This window comes from Hemitrygon akajei, chromosome 11, assembly GCF_048418815.1.
Source record: "Hemitrygon akajei chromosome 11, sHemAka1.3, whole genome shotgun sequence".
Lineage (NCBI taxonomy): Eukaryota > Metazoa > Chordata > Chondrichthyes > Myliobatiformes > Dasyatidae > Hemitrygon > Hemitrygon akajei.
In genome coordinates, this window is record NC_133134.1 from 13,160,022 (window position 1) to 13,180,649 (window position 20,628).

General features: G+C 43.3%; 1 protein-coding gene across 2 annotated transcripts in view; it reads left to right on the plus strand.

Moving 5' to 3' along the window:
• The window catches only part of slc5a10 (solute carrier family 5 member 10), a 216,363-nt gene that overhangs the window by 83,569 nt on the left and 112,166 nt on the right, over positions 1–20,628 (plus strand). The window lies entirely within an intron of this gene.

A 20,628-nucleotide genomic window follows, 5' to 3' on the forward strand; every position in this document is an offset into this window, starting at 1 on the left:
CTATTCTAACACCTCACCCGTGCAGACCCTTATCTCTTAAGGCGGTATCCACGAGGACTTTCTACTCTAATTCTATTCTAACACCTCACCCGTGCAGACCCTTATCTCTTAAGGCGGTATCCACGAGGACTTTCTACTCTAATTCTATTCTAACACCTCGCCCGTTCAGACCCTTATCTCTTAAGGCGGTATCCACGAGGACTTTCTACTCTAATTCTATTCTAACACCTCACCCGTGCAGACCCTTATCTCTTAAGGCGGTATCCACGAGGACTTTCTACTCTAATTCTATTCTAACACCTCGCCCGTTCAGACCCTTATCTCTTAAGGCGGTATCCACGAGGACTTTCTACTCTAATTCTATTTACCAACACCACGTGGACTTTTTCTTAACGTATTAACTTATTTGTACTTACCCTCACTGCAGTGTTCTTGAGCAATCCTCTGAGCCTCCTCTGTTAACCCCCAATTCTGCCAGATTCTTTGGACCGGAGAGACCCTTTGGCAGTGGTTCCACACTTCTGAGACTCCAAGACCTCCCCAAAGCCAACAGAATTCTTAGTCCAAATTGTCGCAAAAAGCGCTTTCCTTTTGTTTGGGTGCACCCTTAATTCTGTTAGCCTTGTGGGGGTCCCTAGAGGACCGGGAAGCGTTCCCAATCTGCCGTTTCCCTTCTGCGGGTCTCTATCCGGTCCTGCCGCGGTCGCCAATTATGTCGTGGTTTTTCGTGCCTTACAAATGACCAGGAGACGCAGAAGATTCTTCAAGAAGGGTTAAACTTTAATTTGCAAATCAAAGCTGAGACAGTCATTGAGCTAGTCGCTGATTGCCCACCGATCCTCGGACACAGCTGCTTTTATAGCAATCTCTAGTTGCATTTTACATGTGCTGCACGTACATTGTGCATAGCAAATAATAATCTCAGAACTGAGCAATGTTCTAATCTACATTTCTTTAGCTCTTTAGCTACCTCTACATTCCTAAGATTTCATTCTACTAAATTGAGTACATGCATAGCAAATAACTGACTTCATAGTTAAAGTTTATACTTTTATACTCCAATATATAAAGTTTATACTTTTATACTCCAATAACTACCCGAAGCAATAACAAAGCGGCCATTTGTATCAGAAATTACATTATGTTGAATAAAGGATACATTCTGATCAAACAGGATAGAGATGCCTCTCGATCTAGATTGAGAGGGTGAGTGAAAATGTATACCCTTCCATCCCTTGAAAAAGCGTGAAATATCATCTTTATGAATATAGGTTTCTTGGAGAAAGATTATATGAGTTTTAAGTTTCCTGATATGAGAAAATCTTATTTCGTTTAACAGGGTTATTTAGACCTTTCACATTAAAGCTGAGTATATTAATAAAAGAATCCATCAAGTATCCTTTAGTAATGTATAAAAGTTAATCACAGACATGTAGATAGCGAATAAATAAAACAGTAAAAACCTTCGATCAGCTTTCTGGAAGAACCCATTTCCCCCCTCCCTCCCCCCAAAGAGAAAAATCAGCCAAGTGAGGCTGAAGACTAAATCTAACATTCCCAACCCAGAACTCCGGTGGCTCTAGAAAATATATATGTATAGCTGTGCTGAATAAACGATTGTAAATATATGTATACAAAAACAAAATATCAAAGTAAATAAGTTTACTATTTATGAGAAAAAACCATGGGAAAATATAAGTATTAGTCTCGGTAAAGAGGAAAGACAGATAAGGAAAATCAAATAAGGAAAATCAATAAGTGAAACAACATATACTCGCGGGTGCAAAAAAAGAGTAAAGAAACAAATAGAAAATAATTAGAAAGGGAAGCGGTTTAGATAACTTCCTACATAACTAAGGCATTCAAGGGAGAAAAAAAACAAAATGACAAAATGTAAAATAATGAAAAAAAAACAAAAACCAGCAATAGAATATCGTACACTATTGAAAAACAGTAAAAGACCGAAATGTGTATAAATAATCAAAAGATAGGAAAAATCTGAATGAATTTAAAGTAAAGCAAAACACCCTATTCCTCAGTAATTACTACATGTATACCCTACATAATTACTTTCAGTCAAATTACTAAAAGGAAGGTAAAAATAAAAATAACACTGAGAGAGTATAACGTTTTGTTTAAAAAGAGCTGCGAGAAAGTAACATTAGAGGACCCATATAAAGACGGAAAACAACAAAAGAGAAAATGGATGCAGTCTGCCTGCATGTTTTGCATAGTTTGAAAGATAACAAGGCACCAGTTACTTAATCAAACAAATGATTAAAACTTCGTAAAACCAAGAAACCTTGTTATCAACAAAGCGCCAATTACTTGATTGAACACCTGAAATTAAAACATTTAGCATAAAGCAACTCAAGGTTGAATTTAAGCATGGAGACTATGTAAAAATTTCTTAGCTTCTTCAGGCTTCGTAAACCAAGAAACCTTATTGTCAGAAGTAGTAACCTTGAGTTTGCACGGATCTCTGAGAGAAAGGCGACAGCCAAGCTTAAAAAGATCAGACATGACCTCTTTAAAAGTCGGACTTCCGGTGGCTGTAATGAAGTAGGTTGCAGTAGCTACGTGCTCCAAAATTATTTGCTTACTTTGCTGTTTAAACCTATCTCGGTGAGAACACCATGAGTAGAAAACATGCTAGAAAAGAGGTTACTTTAGAGACTTTGGCTGAAATGTCTCAACAAATTTCAGAGAGACTCGAAAAATTGAATAAACTGGATGACTTGGAATCCAAGTTTGACTTGTTACAGAATTCCTTTGACCTGGTTAAATCTGAACTGAAAATGCTTAATCGGAAACTTGGAAGTATATAGCAGACTGTGAATGACCATGAAATTCATATTAAGCTACACGAAGAATCTCTGCCGGTGTTGCAGAAGGATATCGAAGGTCACAAGAAAACTTCTAAGGAACAACTTAAAAAATACGACGCGTTACTGAAGAAACTGACAGATTTGGAGACCAGGAATTGAAGGTGCAATATCAGAATTCTTGGGCTTCCTGAAAAACTGGAGGGTAATCAACCTATCGATTTTTGTGCTCAAACATTGAAAGATTTATTCCCTGATATATTATCGGAACTACCAAAATTTGAGCGCGTTCACTGAGTTACCCGGCCTAATTGGGATCCTGCCAAACCTCGCTCTATTATCAATCGCTTTTATGACTATCAGATTAAAGAACAGATCCTTCGTGAATCAAGGAAGAAACACATAATACAATTTTTTGATCAACAGTTTTGGATCGTTCAGGATTATCCACCGGAATTTTTAAGAGCTAGACAGGCTTTTAAAGAGGTCATGTTTGATGTCAGTTTCTAAATACTGCTGAAGACTTACTCATGCTTTGGTGTGACTTAGAAGACCCCTTCTAGTTTAGTTTGGTGGAAGACTGTCAAATTCAAACACATGGCAAACTCAGAACCTGCAACCTCTTTGTATCGTCTGTTTTAATAGAAAGTTTAGCTTTACTTGCCAAATGTACATCAAAACTTATGATGAAATACACACACACATTGATGAAGGTAGAGCAGTAGGTGTAGTGTATATGGATTTCAGCAAGGCATTTGATAAGGTACCCCATGAAAGGCTTATTGAGAAAGTAAGGAGGCATGAGATCCAAGGGGACATTGCTTTGTGGATCCAGAACTGGCTTGCCCACAGAAGGCAAAGAGTGGTTGTAGATGGGTCATTTTCTGCATGGAGGTCGGTCACCAGTGGTGTGCCTCAGGGATTTGTTCTGGGACCCCTACTCTTCATGATTTTTTATAAATGACCTGGATGAGGAAGTGGAGGGATGGGTTAGTAAATTTGCTGATGACATAAAGGTTGGAGGTGTTGTGGATAGTGTGGAGGGCTGTCAGAGCTTAAAGCAGGACATCAATAGGATGCAAAACTGAGCTGAGAAGTGGCAGATGGAGTTCAACCCAGATAAGTGTGAGGTGGTTCAATTTGGTAGATCAATTATGATGGCAGAATATAGTATTAATGGTAAGACTCTTGGCAGTGTGGAGAATCAGAGGGAACTTTCAGTCTGAGTCCAAAGGACGCTCAAAGCAGCTGAGCAGGTTTACTCTGGTTAAGAAGGCGTACGGTGTATTGGCCTTCATCAATCGTGGAATTGAGTTTAGGAGCCGAGAGATAACGTTGCAGCTATGTAGGACCCGAGAGATAATGTTGCAGCTATGTAGGACCCTGGTCAGACCCCACTTGGAGTACTGTGCTCAGTTCTGGTCACCTCACTACAGGAAGGATGTGGAAGCCATAGAAAGAGTGCAGAGGAGATTTACAAGGATATTGCCTGGATCCGGGAGCATGCCTTATGAGAATAGGGTGAGTGAACTCAGCCTTTTCTCCTTGGAGCGACGGAGGATGAGAGGTGACCTGATCGAGGTGTATAAGACGATGAGAAGCATTAATCGTGTGGATAGTCAGAGGCTTTTTCCCAGGGCTGAAATTGTTGTCACAAGGGGACACAGGTTTAAGGTGCTGGGGAGTAGGTACAGAGAAGATGTCAGGGGTAAGTTTTTTACTCAGAGAGTGGTGAGTGCGTGGAATGGGCTGCCAGCAACGGTGGTGGAGGCCGATACAATAGGGTCTTTTAAGAGACTTTTAGATAGGTACATGGAGCTTAGAAAAATAGAGGGCTATAGGTAAGCCTAGTAATTTCTAAGGTAGGGACATTTTCAGCACAACTTTGTGGCCGAAAGAGCCTGTATTGTGCTGTAGATTTTCTATGTTTCTATGTAAAATGCTGGAGGAACTCAGCACCTATGGAAAAGAGTACAGTCAACATTTCGGGCCAAAATATATCGTGTGCATCCACAACCAACATAGTCTGAGGATTGTGCTGGGTATAGCCCACAAGTGTTTTTGTCACCAACATAGCAAGTGTTGAAACCTATCGAATATTGAATGGCCTGGATATAATGGACATGGAGAGGATGTTTCCTGTCTTGGGGAGTCTACAAAAGAGGACACAGACTCAGAAGGGAAGGAGTCCCTTTACAAGTTCATGCTTTTTCTGTATTTCATGGCTACCTGGAGAAGACGAATATCAGAGTTGTATTGCACAGGCAAATTTTGACAGTAAAATGAACCTTTGAACCTTTAGTACAGAGATGAGGAGGAATTTCATTACCAGCAGGTGATGAATCTGTGGAATTCAATGCCACAGACAGCTGTGAAGGCCAAGTCATTGGGTATATTTAATGCAGAGGTTGATAAGTTCTTGATTAGTAAGGGTCTCAAATGTTACAGGGAGGTGGCAGGAGAATGGTGTTGAGAGGTATAATAAATCAAGCATAATGGATGGCCGAGAAGGCTTGATGGGCTGAATGGCCCATCCATGTTCCAATGTCTTATGGTTGTATGCTCACAACTTACTGACTCTAACCCTAAGTGTACGTCTTTGGAATGTGGGAGCAGACCAGAGCACCCAGAGGAGACACACACAGTCACGGGGAGGACGTACTGTACAACTCCTTGCAGAGAGTGGTGGCAAATGAAGCCAATCAGTGTAACCCGTTGTGCTAACCACTAGGCCATCCTTGACAAACTGCTGCTTTACCTTTTTTAGTTACAACGTAATTGAAAATCGTGCTGAATTTGATTAAAAGTGTCCTCCTTAAAGAACCTTGTTTGCAAAGAAGGTGATTTCTTGACAATGACACCACATATAAAAAAACTAACAGAAGCCTATTTGTCATTCTGGGCGGGGTTCCAGAATGTGAGAGAGGATAGCGAGAGGAAGAATAAAGGATAGGTGGGGACTACACGGTTCCGGAATATTAAGTGTGTAGTAGAGGAAGGTGGGGCGGAACAAGTGATAAGGAGGACTCATGTACAGAGGGATGGTCTGACGGAACATGGAGTTAAATGTGTTGAAAGAATAAGTAAATTTAGGAAGGACAACAAAATTCTAGGGGCGTATAGCCCGATGGGAGTTCGGGGAGCTGGGTTAAGCACAATAGGCAGCGATTCAAACAGAGAGAGGAGAAATGGGTTAAAAATTCTATATCTGAATGCACGAAGTGTCAGAAATAAGGCAGATGAGCTTGAAGCCCAGGTGCGAATGGGTAACTATGATGTTGTTGGGATAACGGAGACATGGCTGCAGGGAGATCAGACCTAGGAAATGAATATACAAGGGTATACGTGCTATCGTAGGGACAGAAATGTGGGCAGAGGGGGTGGGGTGGCCCTGTTGGCGAGGAATGAGATTCAGTCCTTTGCAAGGGGGGACATAGGGTCAGGAGAAGTAGAGTCTGTGTGGATAGAACTGAGGAACAGTAAGGGCAAAAGGACCCAAATGGGTGTTGTCTACAGGCCACCAAACAGTAGCATGGATATTGGGTGCAAGTTGAATAGGGAGTTAACATTGGCATGTGGCAAAGGTAATGTCGCAGTAGTTATGGGGGATTTCAACATGCAGGTGAACTGGGAGAATCAGGTTGGTGCTGGACCACAGGATAGGGAGTTTGTAGAGTGCCTACGGGATGCATTCTTGGAACAGCTTGTACGAGAGCCGACCAGGGACAAGACTATTCTGGATTTAGTGTTATGTAATGAACAGGATTTGATAAGCGATCTCGCAGTAAAGGAGCCATTAGGAGGTAGTGATCACAATATGATAAGCTTTTATCTGCAATTTGAGAACGATAAGGGCAGCTCGGAGGTGTCAGTGTTGCAGATGAACAGGGGAAACTATGGAGCCATGAGGGAGGAGCTGGCCAAAGTTGACTGGACGAATAGCCTAGCAGAAAAGACAGTGGAACAGCAATGGCAGGTATTCTTGGGAATAATGCACAAGATGCAAAATCAGTTCATCCCCCAGAGAAGGAAGGATTCAAAGGGGGGAAAGGGGCCACAGTGGTTGACAAAGGAAGTCAGAGATTGCATAGCATTAAAAAAAAAGGAAATATGACAGAGCTAAGGTGAGTGGGAGGACAGATGATTGGGAAGTGTTTAAGGAACAACAGAACTTAACTAAAAAGACAATACGGGGAGAAAAAATGAGGTACAAACGCAAGCTAGCCAGGAATATAAAGGAAGATAGCAAAAGCTTTTTTAGGTATGTGAAGAGAAAGAAGATAGTTAAGAACAACGTTGGGCCCTTGAAGAATGAATTGGGTGAAATTGTTATGGGAAACAGAGAAATGGCAGAAGAATTTAATGAGTACTTTAGATCTGTTTTCACTAAGGAAGACACAAGCAATCTCCCAGATGTATGGATGGGCCAAGGACATAGGGTAACAGAGGAAATGAAACAGATTGACATTCGGAAGGAAATGGTGATGAGAAGACTGATGGGACTGAAGGCTGACAAATCCCCAGGTCCAGATGGTCTGCACCCTAGGGTACTAAAGGAGGTGGCCCTGGAAATTGCGGATGCATTGGTAATCATTTTCCAATGTTCCTTAGATTCAGGATCAGTCCCTGAGGATTGGAGAATGGCTAATGTTATCCCACTTTTTAAGAAAGGAGGGAGGGAGAAAACAGAGAACTATCGACCTGTCAGCCTGACATCGGTGGTGGGAAAGATGCTAGAGTCCATTATTAAGGATGAAATAGTGGCATATCTAGATAGCAGTGATAGGATTGGGCCGAGCCAGCATGGATTTACCAAGGGTAAATCATGCTTGACTAATCTGTTGGAGTTTTTCGAGGATGTAACCAGGAAGTTAGACGGGGGAGATCCAGTGGATGTAGTGTACCTTGATTTTCAGAAGGCATTTGATAAGGTCCCACATAGGAGATTGGTGGGTAAAATCAAAGCTCAGGGCATCAGGGGGAAGGCATTGACATGGATAGAAAACCGGTTGGCAGATAGTGTCGTGGTTTTTTGTGCCTCACAAATGACCAGGAGATGCAGAAAATTCTTCAAGAAGGGTTAAACTTTAATTTGCAAATCAAAGCTGAGACAGTCAGTGAGCTAGTCGCTGATTGCCCACCGATCCTTGTACATAGCATTTTTTATAGCAATCTCCTGGTTTAGTTGCATTAGCATATCCAATCTGTCTACAGTTGCGTATCACAAGTACATCTGCCACTATTGTTTCTACCTATTGACTTATTCATGTTCTAATCTACATCTCTTAGCTACCCCTCAATATCACACCATTGTCTTCTACATTCAATTGGATACATGCATAGCAAATAGCAAACTTCAAAGCTGACTCCAAAGCTGACTACATCTCTTAGCTACCTCTCATTAACATATATTAACACACCATTGTCTTCTACATTCCTAGCATTTCACATAGTTTTGGTTACACAGCAAATAATACAAGTTTTATACTCCATAATATTTTATACTCCAATAATAGAAAGCAAAGGGTAACGGTGAATGGGTGTTTCTCGGAATGGCAGGTGGTGACTAGTGGGGTGCCACAGGGCTCGGTATTGGGACCACAGCTGTTTACCATTTACGTTAACGATTTGGATGAAGGCATAGAAAATAACATCAGCAAATTTGCTGATGATACTAAGCTGGGTGGCTGTGTGACATGTGATGAGGATGTTAGGAGAATTCAGGGTGACTTGGATAGGCTGGGTGAGTGGGCAGATACTTGGCAGATGGCGTTTAATAGATAGATAGATAGATACTTTATTCATCCCCATGGGGAAATTCAACTTTTTTCCAATGTCCCATACACTTGTTGTAGCAAAACTAATTACATACAATACTTAACTCAGTAAAAAATATGATATGCATCTAAATCACTATCTCAAAAAGCATTAATAATAGCTTTTAAAAAGTTCTTAAGTCCTGGCGGTAGAATTGTAGAGCCTAATGGCATTGGGGAGTATTGACCTCTTCATCCTGTCTGAGGAGCATTGCATCGATAGTAACCTGTCGCTGAAACTGCTTCTCTGTCTCTGGATGGTGCTATGTAGAGGATGTTCAGAGTTATCCATAATTGACCGTAGCCTACTCAGCGCCCTTCGCTCAGCTACCGATGTTAAACTCTCCAGTACTTTGCCCACGACAGAGCCCGCCTTCCTTACCAGCTTATTAAGACGTGAGGCGTCCCTCTTCTTAATGCTTCCTCCCCAACACGCCACCACAAAGAAGAGGGCGCTCTCCACAACTGACCTATAGAACATCTTCAGCATCTCACTACAGACAATGAATGACGCCAACCTTCTTAGGAAGTACAGTCGACTCTGTGCCTTCCTGCACAAGGCATCTGTGTTGGCAGTCCAGTCTAGCTTCTCGTCTAACTGTACTCCCAGATACTTGTAGGTCTTAACCTGCTCCACACATTCTCCATTAATGATCACTGGCTCCATATGAGGCCTAGATCTCCTAAAGTCCACCACCATCTCCTTGGTCTTGGTGATATTGAGACCAAGATGTGAATAAGTGTGAAGTTATCCACTTTGGGAGTAAGAACAGGAAGGCAGACTATTATCTGAACGGTGTAGAGTTGGGTAAGGGAGAAATACAAAGAGATCTCGGAGTCCTTGTTCATCAGTCACTGAAGGTGAATGAGCAAGTGCAGCAGGCAGTGAAGAAGGCTAATGGAATGTTGGCCTTTATTACAAAGGGAATTGAATACAAGAGCAAGGAAATCCTCTTGCATTTGTACAGAGCCCTGGTGAGACCACACCTGGAGTATTGTGTACATTTTTGGTCTCCAGGGTTAAGGAAGGACATCCTGGCTGTAGAGGAAGTGCAGCGTAGATTCACGAGGTTAATTCCTGGGATGTCTGGACTGTCTTTCTCAGAGAGGTTAGAGAGACTGGGCTTGTACATGCTGGAATTAAGGAGATTGAGAGGGGATCTGATTGAAACATATAAGATTATTAAGGAATTGGACAAGATAGAGGCAGGGAATATGTTCCAGATGCTGGGAGAGTCCAGTACCAGAGGGCATGGTTTGAGAATAAGGGGTAGGTCATTTAGGACAGAGTTAAGGAAAAACTTCTTCTCCCAGAGAGTTGTGGGGGTCTGGAATGCACTGCCTCAGAAGGTAGTGGAGGCCAATTCTCTGGATGCTTTCAAGAAGGAGCTAGATAGGTATCTTATGGATAGGGGAATCAAGGGATATGGGGACAAGGCAGGAACCGGGTATTGATAGTAGATGATCAGCCATGATCTCAAAATGGCGGTGCAGGCTCGAAGGGCCGAATGGTCTACTTCTGCACCTATTGTCTATTGTCTATTGTCTATTGTCATTACTTAATGGGTTAAGGCTTAGTAACCAATCAATTTGTGTGTGATTACTGAGGTGAAGTGGAAAAACAAGTTTAAGAGCATAGACTTTGCCTGTGGAGTTTAATACGCCCAAAGTGCTTGGAGGAGCTCAGCAGGTCAGGCAGCAACTATGAAAATGAAGAGGTCTCGGCTTGAAATGTAGGATGTTTACTTCACTTCCGCAGATGCACAGGTGGGCGCCACTGTAGCGCAACGCTATTACAGCTTGTGCATTGAGTTTGGAGATCAACCCTGGCGTTCTCTGTAAGGAGTCTGTACGTCGTCCCCGTGGAATGCATGGGTTTTCTCCAGGTGCTCTGGTTTCCTCCCATGGTCCAAAGTTGTACCGGTTCGACTTTGGGAGAAAACAGAGCACCGGGTTAGTAGGTTAATTGGTCATTGTTAATTGTCCCATGATTAGTCTAGGGTTAAAATTGGAGGTTGCTGGGAAGCATGGTTTGAAGAGCTAGAGGGACCTGTGATGTATCTAATAAATAAATAAATCCCATTAAATATATAAATAGTCAGACTGATGGAAAGATGGATGGACAGATAGACAGACACACTGATAGCACACAGACAGACAGATAAATAGATAAAAGATGCCACCTGACCTGCTGAGTTCATCCAACATTGAATGAAAAACAGTCCATATCTATCTCTCTGCTGGATCCCTTTGTCTTTCCTCCAGGGAAGGGTCATTAGTTAGTGGAGCCTCTCCTTGTGATGTCACACAGTTACTGAAGTATGGCCTCTCCCTCTCCCTGTCCCTTCTCCTCCCCTTCTATCCTTCTCTCTCCCATTATCTCTCTCTCTAACCCTCTATCTTTCTCTCTCTCTGTTTCTCTCTCTCCCTCCAACCCCGCAGCTTATTCTCCCTTGCATGCCCATTTGTTCCCCTGAGATTCTTTTACCTCTTCAGATTCAGATTTATTTATCACACATACTGCTAAACAGTGAAAGTGCGCGGCTTGCGTTAACAGCCAACACACCCAAAGCTTTGCTGGTGGCAACCCACAAGTGTCATTACACATTCCAGTGACAACATGGCATGCGCTCAATGTTCAGTTCAACAACACAAGCAGCAGAAACAACAACAGCAACAGCAAAACAAGCCCCTTCCTACCCACCCGCTCACATGTCAGGCCTCCAGTCCTAGGACAGGCGGCCTCTAGGCCTTCAGTTCCTGGTCCTGAACTCTTAGACTCACAGGCATCGGGTCGCCAGCCTCCAGTTCTTGGCCCGGACAAACAACCTACACAAGGGCAGAATTTACTGTGGCTAATTAGCCAACACCTCCAACGGGACCACAACCTCGTCATAGGGTTGGAGGCCTGCATGCCTCAATGACCCAGAGATCTATGTTGGCTGGAGTCAGAGCTTTAGGCATTGGTTCTTAGTAGGGTCACCCATGGTAAACAGGTCAAAGGGTAGAGGTTAGACTAAGAGTGGTTCACCAGACCTACAGGTTTGGGGGTTCAGCTCAGGGCGAACAACCCTGACTGGTCAAACAAAACTATTACGGAAACAGCAATGAAGAATTCTTCTACATCTGAGTGTGACGGTATTCCTGAGTCTCCAAATGGGACTTGCATGACAGACAGTGGTGAAAACCGGGCTACTGACATAATGCAGAAAGCCTGAATGCTGCCAGAGATGGGGGAACTTCATTGCATAAAAGTCAGTGGCATAATGGGCAGCAGAGGGAATCAGCCTACTGCCACGTCTTTGGATGTGGGAGGAAGCCCGAGCACCCAGGGAAACCCACATAATTATGTCCAAACTCCCGAAGAATGACATCCAAGGTCAGGATCCTTCGAACTCTGGGGCAGCAACACTCGCTGTCAACTTCAAGTTCAACTGTCATTCAACGACGCACAGGAATACAACCAAATGAAACAGTGTTCCTTTGGGGTCAAGGTACAAAACACAGTACCAACAGTCCCACACAGCACAACACACATATGTTCCAGGGTGTTCCAGGATGTGGCCACTGTCACATGCAATACTTGGAGCCACAGGTGAGAGCTGAGTGTCTGATGGTTGCCCCAGAATGGATACGACAAGCCCCTTCACCAGAGGTGCTACCCCTTCCTGGACACCCAATATAATTACAGTATATAGCACATATACTTAAGATAGCAGTAAAACATAGTCACAAAAATAACACAAAAATAAAATTGGATCAGCTTTGATGAAATGGTGGAGCAGACTCGATGGGCCAAATGGCCTAATTCTGCTCCTATGTCTTAACATAGCCCAAGTCGCTGAAGTGGCATGGCTTGTAGATTGTGGGTGCATAGGTTGTTGTCCTGGAACCACGTCTCTGCAAGAACAAGCACACAGCAGTTCCTCAGCTCAGGCCAGTGCAGCCACAGACAAATGCCATCTAGCTTGTCTTCCACTGAGCGAACACTAACGAGTAGCACCAACGAGAGGGTCAGCCCTCAACCCAGCACACCACACACTGTGCCCCGGTGTCTCCTTCCCTGGGCGGCTGCAACAGGTGACCCCTCCCCAGCTTGAGGTCCTAGTCAGCACAGCAGCCAAGGTAACACAGCTCCCACCGCCATTACGCTATTGGTCGCGTCATAAACAAGATGACCTACAGCACAGTGTTCCTTCAGACAGCATTAGAATCTCAGACCGGAGAAACACTCTCAAGTCCTTGTTGGGATTTGAACCCACAACCTTCTACTCCAGTAGTAAGAGAGAGTTCGCTACTGATCTGTAGCTGCCACTTAGGTTCAATGAAATTCAGTTAATATTGTTAAGAATGCAATTCATCACCGTCATCATTATGTGCCATGTGGTATGACGTGGGTGATCAAGGTCTTCTGTCTGTGAGAACCATGACTGTTCTTGGCAAATTTTTCTCCAGAAGTGGTTTGCCATTGCCTTCTTCTGGGCAGTGTCTTTACAAGATGGGTCATCCCAGCCAATATCAGTAGCCTTCAGAGATTGAATGCCTTGCATCAGTGGTCACATAACCAGGACTTGTGATATGCACCAGCTGCTCATACGATCACCCACCATCTGCTCCCATGGCTTCACGTGGCCCTGATCAGGGGGCTGAACAGGTGCCACACCTTGCAGGTGAGCAGAGGGAAGGGGAACCTCACACCTCCTTTGGTAGGGACCTACCTCCATCCCAGTACAATTACACATGGGGATTTTTGATTTTGCAATTACGTTGGGTGGCAGAGTACTGATGCTAACACAGTGGTGCACTGCGGTTGCAATGCCAGTGACCTGGCTACAAAGGCAACTCCAATCATACCTGATGAGGTAATCTGTTGCTAAGGTAAAAGATTTTTGGCAATGACGACAATATATTTACCTAGGCTATCTGTTGGAAGGTTAAGGAATGTAGATCTCTGAACGAGGATATGTTCTGTTTTGCAACACATTTGCTGCATGCATTCCATCCTAGAAAAAAAGAAGGCCATAGCTTTCAGTAAGCTGATGTGGTTGATTAATAACACCCCACTAACACCAGCTTCACCCCATGAACAACTTCCGACTCATGTGGCTCAGCAGGCAGTCTCACACCTCGGAATCACTAGGTTGCGGGGTCTAATTCTGCCCCAGATAGACGAGTACAAAAATCCAAACTGACTCTCTTTATTGACACACTAGCGAGTGCTCCCTGGTAGATGTGCTGTCTTGTGAATATATCGGTATATTTCTTGTCATCTTTACCCTACTGTTAAAGGGACGTTCATATGCTCAAGTCAGCACTTCTGCATTGTAACAGAGGCTGCTCTTCAAGTATAGATCATTGGACACTGTCTACACTTCCCACTGCCTTGGAAAAACAGCCAGTATAACAAAGGCTCCTCCCACCCTGGACGTTCACTCTTCTCTACACTCCCATTGTGCAGAAGATACAAAAGCCTGAAAGCATGTACCAGCAGGCTCAAGGACAGCTTCGATGCTGTTGTACAAGACATTGGTTTGGAAGCACTAATGCCCAGGAATGGAAATGTTTACAGAAAATGGTCCATCCCAGGAAAAGCTCTCCCCACCACTGAAGACACTTACATGGAGCACTGCCACAAGGAAGCAGCATCTATCATCAGGGACCTCAACCCTCCAGGCCATGCTCTGTCCTCACCACTACCATCAGACAGGAGGTACGGGAGCCTTAGGTCCCACACCATCTGAACCACCATAGATAACTTCACCCACCACAATTCAGAACTGATTCCACAACCTAATGACTCAGATTCAAGGTCTCTACAACTCATGTTCTAAATGTTATTTATTTTTTATTTGTATGTAACACTTACCCAAAAGGCTGGTATATGTCTAGGGGAAAAGGAGATCCAGCCACTCACCAACCCACCTCCCGTACACGCAGATGCTGTGAGAATCGAGTTTATGCCTCGCGCCCGCCAACAGTATCAAACCCACAACAAATACTGTTATGAAATACACTTTAAAGAGTTTACTAAAATTAAAAGAGTACTAGGCAATACAATATATATATACAAGGAAAAAAACAAAAGGCGCCAACTTATCAAAGTTCAGTCAGTTTAGTGCACTCGTTGGAGCTCAACCATCGAACCATTCGACCCCTCGTTGCTTGCCTCCGACCTCCACGTTTCGCACCTAGGACTCCCCGGTGGTCTTCCGAGCGCACGTCCACCTTCCTCGGCGTCTCCCTCCCGACTCCCTTCACACCACCAGCCCGCGCAACCCCTCCCCCAAGTTCCCAGCCTCACAAGACACAATAACATTCCCCATTGATTAACAAATGAATACAATTACCATATCAGCCATTCTAAAGCGAAACAACGGTGAGAGAAACACTTATCAGACAAAGAAGCATTCCTACTCGTAACAAACCAAAGAAGCCATTTTGAGTAACATACACAGGACATTGTACATGTACGAATTGCCTTCATTTGCAGAGTCTGTCAGTCTTTGTTTACATAGTTTTTCATAAGTTCTATTGTATTTCTTTATTTTCTTGTAAATACCTGAAAGAAATAAATCTAAAGATAGCATATAGAGCTATCAAAAAGTACAACGCAGAAACAGGCCCCTCAGCCCATCTAGTCTGTGCCGAACTATTTAAATGATCTACTCCCATTAACCTGCACCGGGACCATAGACTTCCACGCTTCTCCTATCCATGTACCTATCTGAACTTCTCTTAAGCATTGAAAGCGAGCTTGCACGCTCGCATATGGTAACTTATAAAATACGTCTTCCTAAGCCCGTCATAACTACTGGGGCAGAGGCTGCTGACTGCAGCTCGCCGGAGTCCTCTGTCCTGGGCCAGTCTTTCAAGTTATCCCCAGATGTAGCCCATCCTCAAAGATCCTTCCTTTCCCAGGGATGAGGTCCTTGGAGCTTTTGTCAGCATTTCTGTAGCGCTGGGTTTTTATGGGATGAAGTTGGGTTCCATGCCCAGCCCTCCTCCTTTTGCAGCCGGGCTTGGGACCGTCCATGGTGGAGTTACCACTAACCACAGCGAGTAGTTACTTTTGCCCACACTCCATCAGAATATGAACATTCACGGCCACCTGAGAACCCACCAAAAGATAACACCTTAGGAGAACATCATACTCGACTCGAGAGATCACAACCTGTCTTTCATGTACAAATTTTGATAACAAATTTACTTTGACATGCAAAGGCTCTTGATATGATAAAGATGCAGTCTTGAATTGTCAATCTACATTATCAGAGGGAGTATCTGACCTCTTTGTGGTGTGGGGATGGGTGAAGAAGGACGTGACAACAGTTTTGCAAACGGTCTCAGCAATTTTGCTAATGTTGACATGCCTCTGGAATTTGAGCAATGCTATTCTTTGATATCTGTGCGATTAGTAAGGAATGAAGGAAATACTGGTGTGTTATTTCATGATTTCCCTCTGTGATCTATAATTAAGTCTCAATCCACCCTGAAAATCTCCAAACTTGGCATAAGGGAAGCTTCGCCATCTGGAGCAGTCCTCTTCTCATCACTAACATTAGTCTAAGTCATTGTAAATTTATTATCAAATACAGATAATAATCAAGGACACGACCCACCTAGCCAACACACTTTTTGTGCCTCTTCCTTCTGGGTGAAGGTTCAGGAGATGGAAGATTCGTACGGCCAGATTTGGGAACAGCTTCTTTCCAACTGTGATAAGACTGCTGAACGGATCCTGACCCGGATCTGGGCCGTACCTTCCAAATATCCAGACCTGACTTGCACTACCTTACTTTCCCTTTTCTATTTTCTAGTTATGATTTATAATTAAAATTTTTATTATATTTACTTCGATTTTTACTCCAGGGAGCGCGAAGCATCAAATATCACTGTGATGATTGTACGCTAGTGTCAATTGTTTGGTGACAATAAAGCAAAGTAAAGATACGTCATCATATACTACCGTGAGATTCATTTTCTTGTGGACATTTACAGGAATATAATATAAAAAATACAATAGAGTTTAAGGAAAAGCTATACATAAACAAAGACTGAACAACAACCAATGTGCAAAAGAAGACAAATCATGCAAATAATAAGAGGAGGTACAGCAGCCTGAAGACCCACACTGAATATTTTAGGAAGAACCTCTTCCTCTCCGCCATCAGATTTCTGAACGGCTCATGAACCCAAGAACACTACCTCACCATTCCACTTTGCATTGTGTCGCACAGAGGCATAGTGGTTAGTGAAACACTATTACAGTGCCAACAACCTCTGATTGGGATTCGATTCCCACCGCTGTCTGTAAGGATTTTGTATGTTCTCCCTGTGACCGCGTAGGTTTCCTCCTGATGCTCTGGTTTCCAACCACTTCAAAAAGACATACGGCTTAGGGTTAGCAAGCTGCACACAGTCTACTAACCGGAACAGCTTTGTTGGTGATGGAAGCATGGCAACACTTGCCAATGTTGGTCGATGACGCAAATTACCCATTTTACCCGAATGTTTTGATGTTTCAAAGTACATGTGACAAATAGAGTTAATCTTTCGTTTTTGTAACTTCTAGTAATTTCTTATTTGTTGCACTGCACGGCTGCTAAAAACAACACATTTCACAACAAGCTGGCGCATGGATGATAGAAAAATTGAGAGACAGAGGAGGGAAGGGTAAGATTTATCTTTGTGTGGGTTAAAAGGCTGGCACAACATTGTGGGCAGAAGGGCTGTACTGTGCTTTAATGTTCTATGTTCTCTACGTCAGTGGTAGTAAACCTCGTTCTGATTCTAAGGGCTGAATATTATGAGCGTCAACTGATGAATCATTTTTCACAACACACACCTGACACTTGGTTTAGAATGACAATCAGGCCACAAGGTCTTCCGGAGTGGGAAATGGAAGACATCACAATGATGTAATCTTTTTCTAAAGTTAGATTTAAATCACAGAGCTTTAGTCTATGACTACTAATACATAATGCTAATGTAGCGTGACCAGTCTCTAACATTTTTACTAGGTGACCTTCAGCAGAAAGTTGTGACTTCCTCATGAATTATCACACACGCTTGACTTGCTGTGTCAGACAAGCACGGAGAACACGGTTCTTATCCTTTGAAAAATGCACAGCTTCATCTAGCATCCATGATAGTTCACAGCTTCTATTTTGGTGCTCAAGAAGTATTTAATAGCAAATGTAAGAGTAGGATTAGGCCATTCAGCTTAAGGAGCCTGCTCTACAATTCCATTGCGTCTGAATTATTATCCCACTCAAACCCATTCTCCAGCCTTCTCCCCATAACCTTTGAAGCCCATACTAATCAAGAACCTGTCAATCTCCACTTTAAATATACCCAGTGACTTGGCTTCTATAATCATCTACTACAATGAATTCCACAGATTCACCAGTCTCTGGCTAAAGAAATTCCTCCTCATTTCTGTTCTAAAGGTTCAAAGGTTCATTTTATTATTAAAGTATGCCTATACAACACAACACTGATATTCATCTTCTCCAGGTAGCCACGAAATACAGTAAAATCACGGGAGTTGCAAAAGGGACTTCCTTCTCTTCTGAAGCTGTGCCCTGTTTCGTAGACTCCCCACTGTAGGAAACATTCTCTCCATGTCCAGCATATCCAGGCCTTTCAATATTTGATAACATTCTATGAGATCCCCCTCACTCTTCTAAACTCCAGTGAAGTTCTTCACTCTGTCAAAGCTGCTGGGTGCAGTGGTTTATAAGGAAGCGTTTGTATAGAATTGGGGAAGATCACAGGGAAAATTGGATTATTTGAATAGATTGCCAGAACCAACAAAATGTGGGCTTTCAAGATAATTGACCAGGAAGCCATTTCTAACTTCAAAGTGGAATGTGTCCTTGGAGCAGGGTAACTGTTCTGTACTGTGAACTTCTAGTGAGAATGATGAAAACCTATGATAGAAAGGGTCTGTGCAAGGGCTGGTCAATGGAAGGCAGAAGACAGACTCGCACTGAAGTGCCATATTGTACAAATAATAGATTTCCATCGTTAGCATCAGAGCAGAAAGAATTAATTCTTCAGATCTGAAGCATCTTCACATTTTTTTTTCACTTGTGGGTTAATACTACACTGAGCATGTTAAAAAGGAATTAAACAAATGGAGACAGAGATTGCTGGAAACCCTCAGCAGTTCAGACTGCACCTGTCGGAAGGAACACAACCACAAAATTTTCTGGAGGAGCTCAGCAGGTCAGGCAGCATCTATGGGGATGAAATGAACAGTCCACAATTTGGACTGAGACCTTTCATCAGGACTTAACGACAAAATCTGTTTCTTCTGCCGAGTTCAACAACTGTGTGTTTCCAGCATTTTGCCTTATGAGAATAGGTTGAGTGAACTTGGCCTTTTCTCCTTGGGGAGATGGAGGATGAGAGGTGACCTGATAGAGGTGTACAAGATGATGAGAGGCATTGATCGTGTGGATAGTCAGAGGCTCTTTCCCAGGGCTGAAATGGTTGCCACAAGAGCACACAGGTTTAAGGTGCTGGGGAGTAGGTACAGAGGAGATATCAGGGGTAAGTTTTTTACTCAGAGAGTGGTGAGTATGTGGAATGGGCTGCTGGCAACGGTGGTAGAGGCAGATACGATAGGTTCTTTTAAGAGACTTTTAGACAGGTACATGGAGCTTTGTAAAATGGAGGGCTATGGGTAAGCCTAGTAATTTCTAAGGTAGGGACATGTTCAGCACAACTTTCTGGGCTGAAGGGCCTGCATTGTGCTGTAGATTTTCTGTGTTTCTATTTCAGATTTCCTGAATCGTCAGATTTTTTTTTGTACTGGTTCCGAATATGCAGCATGGTAGCTTAGCGGTTAGCATAACACTACTACAGCACCAGCGACCCGGGTTCAATTCCGCTGCTCTTCTGCTGTAAGGAGTTTGCACATTCTCCCCAAGTGCTTTGGTTTCCTCCTGTGCTGCAAAGACATGAAGATTAATAGGTTAAGAGGTTGTTGCTGTTGAGTGCCATTGAGTCTATGGATGGTGCTTTCGTGGCAAGATACAGAAGTAGATTGCCGGGCCTTTCTTCCATGTAGATACTATCCTGTCCAGGATTCAGGGCCTGGCCAGATTCAAACTCAGGGTCATACGCCTTGAAGTCCAGTACTGATGCCACTACACCACCGGCCAGCCCAAAGGTTAAAAGGTTACATGGGTGTAATTGGATGGCATGGGATCATTGCGCCAGAAGGGCCTGGTACCAAGCTGTATCTATGAATAAAACCTACAGTACTGTGCAAAAGTCGTAGGTATATATATATATAAAGCTAGGTTACCTAAGACTTTTAATGCAACACATATAAAATGCTGGAGGAACTCAGCAGGCCAAGCAGCATCTATGGAAAAGCATGAACAGGCAATGTTTTTGAGGTCTCGGCCCAAAACGTTGACTGTTTGCTCTTTTCCACTGATGCTGCCGGGCCTGCTGAGCTCCTCCAGCATTTTGCGTGTGTTGCTTTGGATTTCCAGCATCTGCAGGTTTTCTCTTGTTTGCGCCTAACACTTTTGCACAGTACTGTAGTAATTTTATGTATTGCACTGTACTGCTGCTGCAATAAAAATAAACAAATTTCATAACATGTATGAGTGATGATAAAACTGATTCCGGTATGGGTCTCTGTTGTGGACTGAGAGTGGGGAGGGGGCAGGGAGGGGGGAATCATGGTTAGGAAAAGGGGAAGGGAGAGGGGAAGATGCAGGAAGCACCAGAGAGACATCCTGTAATGAACAATAAACCACTTGTTTGGATTCAAATAAGCTTGCCCGGTGTCTCAGGGCTGGGTGTGTCTGCATTCCTTCTCTCCCACATCCCTCTCACAGCACTCCACCCTCGACTTTCCAAACATCCTTTGCTCCCATCAGCTTTGCTCCGCGTTGACAAATACAGTACTGTGTAAAAAGTCTTAGCTATATATCATATATGTGCCTAAGACATTTGTACAGTAC